The sequence below is a fragment of the Papaver somniferum genome, chromosome 2 (assembly GCF_003573695.1).
Source record: "Papaver somniferum cultivar HN1 chromosome 2, ASM357369v1, whole genome shotgun sequence".
NCBI lineage: Eukaryota > Viridiplantae > Streptophyta > Magnoliopsida > Ranunculales > Papaveraceae > Papaver > Papaver somniferum.
The window spans coordinates 175,620,706-175,630,675 of NC_039359.1; the positions used below are offsets into that span (position 1 = coordinate 175,620,706).

General features: G+C 34.9%; 1 long non-coding RNA gene across 1 annotated transcript; it reads left to right on the forward strand.

Annotated features, from left to right (window-relative positions):
• Positions 1–5,456: 5,456 nt before the first annotated feature.
• Positions 5,457–7,918, forward strand: LOC113349835. Its single transcript, XR_003360406.1, has 2 exons — positions 5,457–5,828; positions 7,582–7,918. It is a non-coding gene; the product is annotated as an uncharacterized LOC113349835 (long non-coding RNA).
• The last annotated feature ends 2,052 nt before the right edge of the window (positions 7,919–9,970 follow it).

The window sequence follows — 9,970 nt, forward strand, 5'->3', positions numbered from 1 at the left end:
TTTTGTTCTCCCCAATCTATCTCTATCCTTAGAGATCATGACTTGTTTCTGTGCTAAATTGTAGTGTAGATCACTAAAATTGGTATCAGAGCAGTCGATTCTGAGACTGCGCTACCATGAATGAGTTTGAAACTGCACTCCTCTCTTTCTTGAAGACAATGTTTGCTGAACAATTTAAGTCTTTCGAAGAACGTTTGTTGAAGAAGATAGTGGCATCCGATGATGATTTACTGGAAGCACCATCAGGTTCTAATTCACAAGCTGACTTGAATAAGGGATTTGACAACAAATTTAGTTTCAGTGATGGAATTGATAGTACTGGAATCGATTCACAATTGATAACAGATGCTGGAAAATTGAAATCGGGATCTGAAGGCATCAGTTTAGTTGGAGCTGATTTAATTCATTCGAAGATGATTGAGGAAAAAGTTGATATCAATTTAGGTGATTCACGTCCGGTAAGTCAATTTCTTCAAAATTCTTCAACTCCTAGTCCAGCAGATAAAGGTAATTTTCGATCTACATCAATAATTGCTTTCTATAGTGTTTATGGATCTAGTGTTGATAAAGAATCTCAGATATACAATAGGAATTCCATGTTTTTAGACTACCAAGAAGGTAAACCCTTCAATTCTAATAATAAGTCTTTTACTGACGTTGTGAGTCTTCAAGTCAGAAAAGTTACAGATAGTTAAAAGGGGTCACTCGAAATTATTCTAATGCTCTAGCAAGGGATGAATGTTTTTCTTGGTTCATACCTAATTTTTCAAAATTCAATAGAGCTGGTGATGTTGGTGCAATTATGAACTACAAAGGAAATTCGACGTTTCTTGACTACCAGGAGGGTAAACCTTTCAATTCTGAACATAATTTTCTCAGTGTTGTTAAGGATTCTCAAGGTACTAACAATGGTGTGAAGGTCTTCAACATACTGAATCAGAATTCTAATGATGCATTTACACAATTTGAAGGGTGGAAGTTTATTATAGATGGTAACCTACATCAAATACCATTCTACTTCATCAATTTTATCAGGTTGTACTCCCTTTCTCACTTAACTCAGACTACTTCTATTGGTAATGTTTCATCTAGTGTTAATTATACTCGAATGATATTTGATAGAGGAAGAAAGTTGGATGGGACTAGTATAAGGAATAAATACAATTACGACCTTGTTTTGAAGTTAAATTTTGGTCATGGGAATTGTTCTAAACTCTTGACTGTGAATTCAAGTAAGTCTGTGTATGCTATTTTACCTGGTTTTGATTATGGTTATATATTGTTTGATCGTGGTAAAATGTATGAGAGAAGTTTGTGGAATTCCTATTCGGAGGTACTAATTGCAGCAAGTTCAGAATTATTTCATAAATTACTGAACTACATGAGAAGCAATGATTATGAGATGGTTCTTTTAAATGCAAGTAGTTATGAAATCAGTACGGCTGCAATACTTGTGAAAACATCTCAAGGAGATAGTGAAGATTGTGAAACATTGATTGCTGGCATAGTGCACTCAGCGGTTACTGTGAAGCTGAGATATGGTTTTCTTAAAATGTCTGATAGTGTAGTGCACAGTTTGAGAAGTGCAGAATGTCTCAGTGGTAGACGGGATATTTCTGGAAGGGTATTTGACCGTGGAAGGTTGCTAAAATTGATCACAAGGTATGCGTATTATACAAGAAACAACTTTAGATCCATTCTTAGTATACTTACATGTGGTTTGATTGTTCTTCATGGATCGAAGTTAATGCAAAAATACGATGCAAATGTTGTTCATATGCTGATTCTAGAACTTAGTTATGGTTTAGAACTGTTAATTGCAAGGTCAAATATATTTTTGTTTGTTAAAAGTGGGGACAAGTGTGATGGATGGATTGTTGGTTGGAAGGAATTCTTTGTAAGGACTGTGGGAATCTGGAAGATACTTGTTGGTGAAAATAGGAAATACAAGTTATTAGACCAAAAGTATAACGAAGTGGTTGATAAGTTTGAATGGGAGCTTAAGAATACTTGTTGGGGAATATGGTAATCTTGCATAATTTTTCATTGTTGTTTGATGGGGGTGTTGAGGTGAATAAACAAAAAGTCACATTAAAGACTTGGTGGGTATTATTCGTATCCAGTTCAGACTACTCATGTGTTGCTGGTGAGAGCATAACACAGGAACCTGGGTTAATGAGGGTTAGAATGCAAAACAGGTTTGGATAAGTTAAAGGAGTTGTTGATAGTACTTTATGTGGAAAAGACATAATTTATGAAAGGCTCAGCGAGTAGTACGATGAAGCTATGGTCAGAATAATAGAACAACAAAAGAATGTTGTGTTTGGTAACAATAAGGTCATAAATATGGATTCATGGCAGTCTGATGACAATTTGAAAGTGAACAGAGATGACCATACAGGTGAGATTCAGTTGGAGCTATTCAGTCCGATACACATAACAAGTTCTTCCCCTAATTCAGTTAAATATCACATCATCAGGGTTGGTATATACAAGTTTGAAGAGGTGAGAGTAAATCTGGTCAGTGTAATTTATAGCTCTTCTTTTGATCCCCTTGTTCATCTCCAGCAACATCTATCTATTGTGTTACTTTTTCCTAAGGAGCGAAGGACGGAATTGGTTGTTGCAGGTTTAGTAATGGAAACACTAACCCTTAACAAGTTATTAGAAGAAAGTGAAATTCATAACTTAGCTGGAACCAGGGCAACAATTTTTATGCATAGGTTTGGGTGTCAACTAAGTGCAAGAGGAAAAATTATGTGGTATATAGAAATGGATAAACGGCAACCCAATTTGGGTTCCTTGGGAGTGTTTGAGACATTATTCATCTTGTTGGCAGCTGAGTGTTTTCTCAAAGGTTTCCATCTACTTCTGACGAAGCTGAAGATCCCTGCAACTAATGGCACGACAATGGACATGGAAGAGAGGTTGTCAAGTCCACTCTGTCAGCAAGTGTAATTAGCACAATAGGAGGTAGTACCAGAAACATGAGTTGGATGACATTCATCCCAACATCTCTCATTCCAGCATCTCACCTTATTACCTGGTATGCCAACTATCTAGATAAAAGCAGTGACACAGTGAGGTCTTGGCATCAGAATTGCTCATACACTTACAAAGTCATTATCCGAGAAGGAAGGAAAAGGTACCTTCATCCGACAAATGGCAGTGGAGATATATTCTTTATGTTTGTATGTGCTTATCCAGTAGGTAACAATGTTGTCAAGACGAAGGCGGTGGGCCATCTTACTGAAACTCCAAGATTGAGGTTTGAGCTCAAACTTTTGTGGGCCTTGATGATGAATTTTTTTAAAATGGACTCAGCTCATATGCTGATGAGAAGAAGTTTCTACAATTATGATTTCCATCAAGAGATCAACTCATTTTTCATATCCTCCATCCTTGAGGACAAGGATGATTTGAAAGAGTGGGATTTGTCATAAACCTTCCATTATATTTATGTTTTGGGCATCCCTTTGTGTGTTAAGGGAACCCCAGTGGTTCCACTAGTTAGTATTACAGTGTTAGTTAGCCGTTAGTCTAAGTGTGTCAACCACACGTGCACTGAGCACGTTATTCCTGTGATGGACGGGTTATAGTTTGTACTCGTCTGTGTGATTTGACATGAAGAATAATAATCAAAAACTATCTTTTCTCTCTAAAAACTTTTGTTCTCCCCAATCTATCTCTATCCTTAGAGATCATGACTTGTTTCTGTGCTAAATTGTAGTGTAGATCACTACAACCGAGAACCGAATTTGTAAGGAAATAAGCTATGTGACTTCTACTGCATCGGTTTACATTATAAAGTTGAGAAGTTCAAGACATCGCGTTTACTGAGCAACTAGTAAACCCGGTAGATGTTCGCTATGGAAGATTCAAATCCAAAAGCTATCTCGCCTTATGTAGTGATGTTCCGCGCACAACTCTCTAGTGTCTGCATTGTAGTCTAGGAATTAAATTGTCATTTTGTATTTCTGTGAACAATTTCATTCATTATTGGAAATTATTCATATATGCATGGAAATTGGGTTAAGTAGAAATTACAAGGATTAAGTTTGTTGGGCAAAAGGCATGTTAACGGTTGATGACCAGTCACAGGTAGATGGTCAAGATCAGTTTGCGAAGGACACGATCCTTCAATGAGGCATAATCTGGTGGCCGCAGTTATGTCTCTTCAGAACCGTTGCCTCTTCCCAAACGATGTCTTTCTCTTTATAAATATAATCCATCTTCCTGTTCGTGATAGATAAGAGAAAAACCTTAAGTTTAGTTTGTAAGTTTTTTCATGAAATACTTGTGAGAATCTGTTAAGAGAGTTAGTGCTGCAAAATTTCGCGTTCGGTGTTATCGAAGTGCTGCGAAAAACATCGAGGTATTGTTGAATGTTGGAGACATGTGCCATAAACCTGTAACAACATTATATACATGGCATCAAATTTCTTAAACAAAAAGATTACTCGCATCAATACAACAAATTGATAGTTTTCTTACGGGTTCCGTTACCAGGTGCATCCGTTTCTTTCCTACTACTTTGTTTACAAAGTTTGATCTAGTATTGGTTTTATACATGACTAGATTGTGATTTTTATTTAATTCTACAAAAAAAGTGTCCGCATATTTGTTCTTGTGTTGTTTATGTCGAAACATTGGATGAGATAGTACTCATGATTACTACTTGCTTGCCTTAGTTAAACTGCTTATAATCTGTTTGCGCTTGTACCAAAGTGAACCCTCTGTTGGTATAGACATATCGTTTAGTGTTTTGTTTTGTGGTAGATTTATCAAGATTAGTATACCATTTTCCAACAAGCACTCCCAATGTCAATCACGGGTACTAGCTCGTACTCTCACCGTCCTGGTTTAGATGTCTAAATCGAGGATTATTTTTGTTTAAAATACTTGTTATATTTCATATTTTTCTACCTTTAGTCCTTATTTTTGAATCAGCCTGTGTATTTCAATTTTCTAAACACACTTTTAATACTTCTCTCTGAATATTTCCTTTAATTTAAAAACTTTCCATGTAAACAACAAAAACCTAGCCTCCACTCCCTCCGTCCCTATTATATAGGCGGAGTTCCAATTCCAAAGATTTTTTTTCTCCATATATATCCTTATTTATAATGCAAAATAAGAAAAATAATGGAATTTTATGAAACCCATATTTTTTCTTATTTTAAGAGAATTGGAAAATTCCGCCTATATATTGGAGACGGAAGGAGTAAACACTAGGAACCTTAATTACTAACCTAGGGTAATTATGAAAATAAACTGTTCTCTTTGTGTTTCTTAATCTTTGTGCAAAATCCTATTTAGGCACCTAAACTAGGACGGAGGGAGTATATTCAAGAGAAAGTGGGTCATTTGTGAGATGGACGAGTAAAATATCGGCCTTCGTGAGATGGACGGGAATAAATTAAACATGAATCTGACAATTTTACCCTTGTTTTTTCTTCCTTAACCCATCACCTCTGTTTCTCCGTTATCTCCATAATCATCTTTCTCCCAACCAAGAGAAAAGACACGAACTCATTTCTTCTCCACCAGCAGGAAATTATAAACTCCATTTTTCTCCACCATCGACACCTTCAATTTCTCCCAAATATAATTATATTTCTCCGCCATCAACACAATTAAGATCTGTATTTCCCTTCCACCACCACCACAAACATCAACACCAACGTATTACAATCAGATTCCACCACCATAAAAGATTTCTCCTGCCTTAATTTCGTTATAACTTCTCAATTCCATTGTTCCATAATGAAAAAGAAGTTGAATTAGGTTTTGAATCATCAACATCACTTTTGAGAATCACAGAACATGTAAGTTTCCTAACCCTAATTTTCTTTTTGATTTAATTTTCTGAATGACATAATTTGACATGTGTAAAATAGTTTAAATTGGTTGAATTTGGTTTCATATGATTGTAGTTGTTGATGTACCTGTGTAAGCATTAGATTTCTAATTGAATTAATAATTGGTTAATTTTGTTTTAATCGTAGCTTGTTTGCTTAGATTGAGTTGAATATTTGGTTTCATGGATGATTAAACTAGGATGACACTGCTTTCATCATGTAGATTGGGTGGAATTTGGATCCACCCATGTTTAAATAGGATGAAACTGATTTCATTCTTTTTTTAGATTGGGTTGAAACTGGTATCATGTTTAAGTTTGGGATGCATTTGGTTTTAAACATTTTTGAACTAGGATGAAACTGATTTCATTCTGTTTTTGATTGGATTGGAACTAGTTTCATCCTGTTTTTAGATTGAGTTGAATTTGGTTTCACTCGTGTTTAAACTAGGATGAATCAGTTTTCATCCTGTTTTAGATTGATTTGAAGTTGGTTTTACCCATGTTTAAATAGGATGAAACCAAGTTTTAGTTTTGGTTGCTTTTTGTTTTAACCCTATTTAAGTTAGGTTGAAACTGGTTTCATCACGTTCAAACTAGTTCAATTATGTTAGATATTCATGTTTATTTTTGTCGCAAAAGTTGTTTCTTATTCCCTTAAATCTCTTTTCCTAGAGAAAATATTCTCATAAATTATTCATTTGGATATCATAATGGAAATATTGCTTGGTTCATTTTCTATTCATAAGAGTGTTGGTGTTCTTCACATTCTGTTAATGTCATGGGTGTTGGGACCAATACAATTGAATTTCACCATCTTTTTTTTTTCCAATCCAGCTGCACTTTCGCATCGTCGTCTATAAAAAAATGTGGCTTCATTTGGATGAATGCTTGACTAAATGTACATATAAGGCCTCCTTTGCTTGGCATTTGGTATATGCATTGAAAATTTCGTCGAAACGTTGCGGTAGTAGGCATAACACGCATGCACCAAGCTATGCAACCAAAATGACTACTAATTTGCAGCGACTAAAAAAAAGAAAGATTTCCATTTTATTTAGGTCTTGTCGTGGTTGTCGTATGTTTGAACTAAGTTGATAATGGTTTCATTATGTTCTAGATTGTGTTGAATTTGCTTTAGCCATGTTTGGACTAAGATGAAACTAGTTACACCCATGTTTAAACTAGGATGAAACTAGTTTTCATTCCGTTTTACATTAGGTTGAATTTCTTTCACCATGTTTAACTGTGATGAAACCTGGTCCTGTTTTATCATAGCCTTAGCAATACAATCACATTTTGTGCGAACTGAATTATAATCCAGCACCATATTGCCATGATTTCTACCTTTAATTTAGTAATTTTGTTTATTAAGGTGGTTGTTACTTTCGATGTTACTATTTTGGTTAAGTTTGTTGTGGATTACTCAATCAACTCATTGTTTATTCACAAACGAAAAAACCTAACAACAATGCGGCAGGAATGGATGATCATTAGTATTCCTCTATGTTGCCATTATCAATACATTGTATGTCAATTAACATTCTTCTTTTATATTGATTTCGGGTTGGATTGTGAAGTTCATTCTTTTCAACTAAGAAAATGCTTTTGAAATTTCTTTTGTCGGTGAAGTGTCCAGTACGTATAAATAAAAATAGGCATTGTCAAGTTCACTATGTTTCAATACTCTGAAATTCAAATCTCTATGGTCGTGGGAATAGGTGGACTGGTGATGTCGTAAAATGGACCCGATGTTCAACTGAAATGATGGTAATTTGGAACACAAGCTCGCGTAGGTGGTGACGACAAGGTTTCAGATAGTTGTACTTCCTAAAATTTCTTTCCCCTTTGTCCCATGTTCTTTGTATATATAAATACATAAATTTACCCATCAAAAGTGTAACAACCCTACTTCCCACATAATCCCGGTCGATGATTATGCAAAAAACATGTTGTTAATTTCCTGTGTAACTTATGTAACCGCAAGAAATTATGGGATCACATCCCCTTATACAGTTGAAATGCTAATGCATAAGGGAAAAATATTACAATGGTTCCACGTTCATATAAAATATAATTGCTTGCCAGCGGTTTCAAATCCCAACAATAAATTATTAAAATAAATATCCCTACTGCCTCACAACTATAGTTCACAAAATTATAAAACGAGAAAGTAGTTCATAAAATTATAAAACGAGAAAGTGTGGATATCCGCCCCATCTAGATATCTTCCAAATATCCGCCAGAACTGCCTAAAAGGAACTTAAATTCCTCGTTCGACAATCACTAGCAGTATAATAAAAAGAAAAACTCATTTCAAGTAACATCCTATAACTCGATGAGATATTGGAACCTATCCGCAATCACATTAAGTGCGTCTGTGACACATCCGCAATGTCTGACAAACATATTGTACATGTACATACAGTTGTACTAAGCACATATATAACAGTACAAGGAACGCATCCACACCCGTTTCCATTTTTAGGAATGAGATTTAATTAGCACACTACCTTTGGTGGCTTACACAAAGCCACCTAGCCAAGGGTCTCACTCCAAAGATATAATCACCATTTATGAACCCTCATCACTATTCTAGGCTAGCCAACTTGTTACTACTGCGAAACAAGTTAAGTCTCAACTTTCTGACATACCAAGTATCCACTAACTAACATTAGGCATAGTACTTCTCATTTGCAGTCGCGCACACCAAAGTTATACTCCAACAAATTCCACTACCAATCTCATGGTTATCATAGCTAATAGGTTATGCTCATTTCATCATAAATCTCCACTAATACGTATGACTAGTACTTTATCCACTTAGTGGTCTAAAATTCAATAATCTCTACTAACTATTTAATATTAGTGCTCACTGAAATTCCATTCAAATCTAAGCAACGTGTGTTAACATCGTGACATAATTGGACTCAGTACTTAAGTTATAATATATATATATATTCACAAAAGAACAATGACATTTAAACCATTATTCCCACAATTAACCATCACATCGAGCCCATCAAGTCATCCCTTTACATGTCAATCATTGTGTAACCTAATGCCTAGATTCGAAGGATAATCCTACGGGAACCTATCACGCTATGAGCCAAGAAACTTGACCATCAAATATCTACCTTAATCATATTACCCTAGTCATTATGTTACATATCGAAAGAAATCATTTGGTCGTACAGTTAGCATGCCACCTTATATCTATATTTGAATTTCTAATCCAAAGAATAACCATCACGTCCGTACATTGAGTTAGGGATGCCCATGGTTCGGTTTTTTATTCGGACCGAACTGGTCCAAATCGACAAAAAAAACCAGAAAATCAGAGACCGAAAAGTCCAAAAATCAAGAAACCCAAAAACCGAAAAAACCGATTCTAGGTGGTTGGTTTTGGTTTGATGTCACAAAAGAACCAAAAATCCAAAAAAACAAAACTAAAGAAAAAACCGAGAGTTAGAACCAAAAAAACCGACAAAAACTATAATAATATGTACGAACTTTCCATCATAGTATAATATATTTACACTTCAATGAGTATATCCATAAATAAAGAAAATATTATTAAAAATGTATCTAATATTGAATTATATATGTATAATATATATGATTTTAATGAGTATACCCATAAATAAAGAAATTATAGCTCAAAATATATCTAATTTTGATGATTTGCTTTACAAATTTGATTTACGAGTTAAAAATGAAGGTCTATTAAAAAAGAAAAAAATACCCAGAAAAACCAAAAAAACCGGTGGGACAGTTCAGATTTCTAATATTCTAAACCGAACATGGTCTGGTTTGGTTTTTGGTTTCCAATAAGTGATATTGGTTTGGTCCTTGGGTTTGGCAGAAAACCAAACCAAACCGAACCATGGGCAGCGCTACATTGAATGATCACCAAATTCACACACACATATATATATTCCGTACCCAGAGCATAATCACTTAGCAATCAACGGGAATTGACACACAAAAATCTGGATTTAGCCATCTGTACTACCATTTATCATGCTCACCACATCACGCATCAAGAGATACATCTACTTACCTCATCCATAATCCACGTTAACAAAAGCAGTTCAATATAAAATTAAG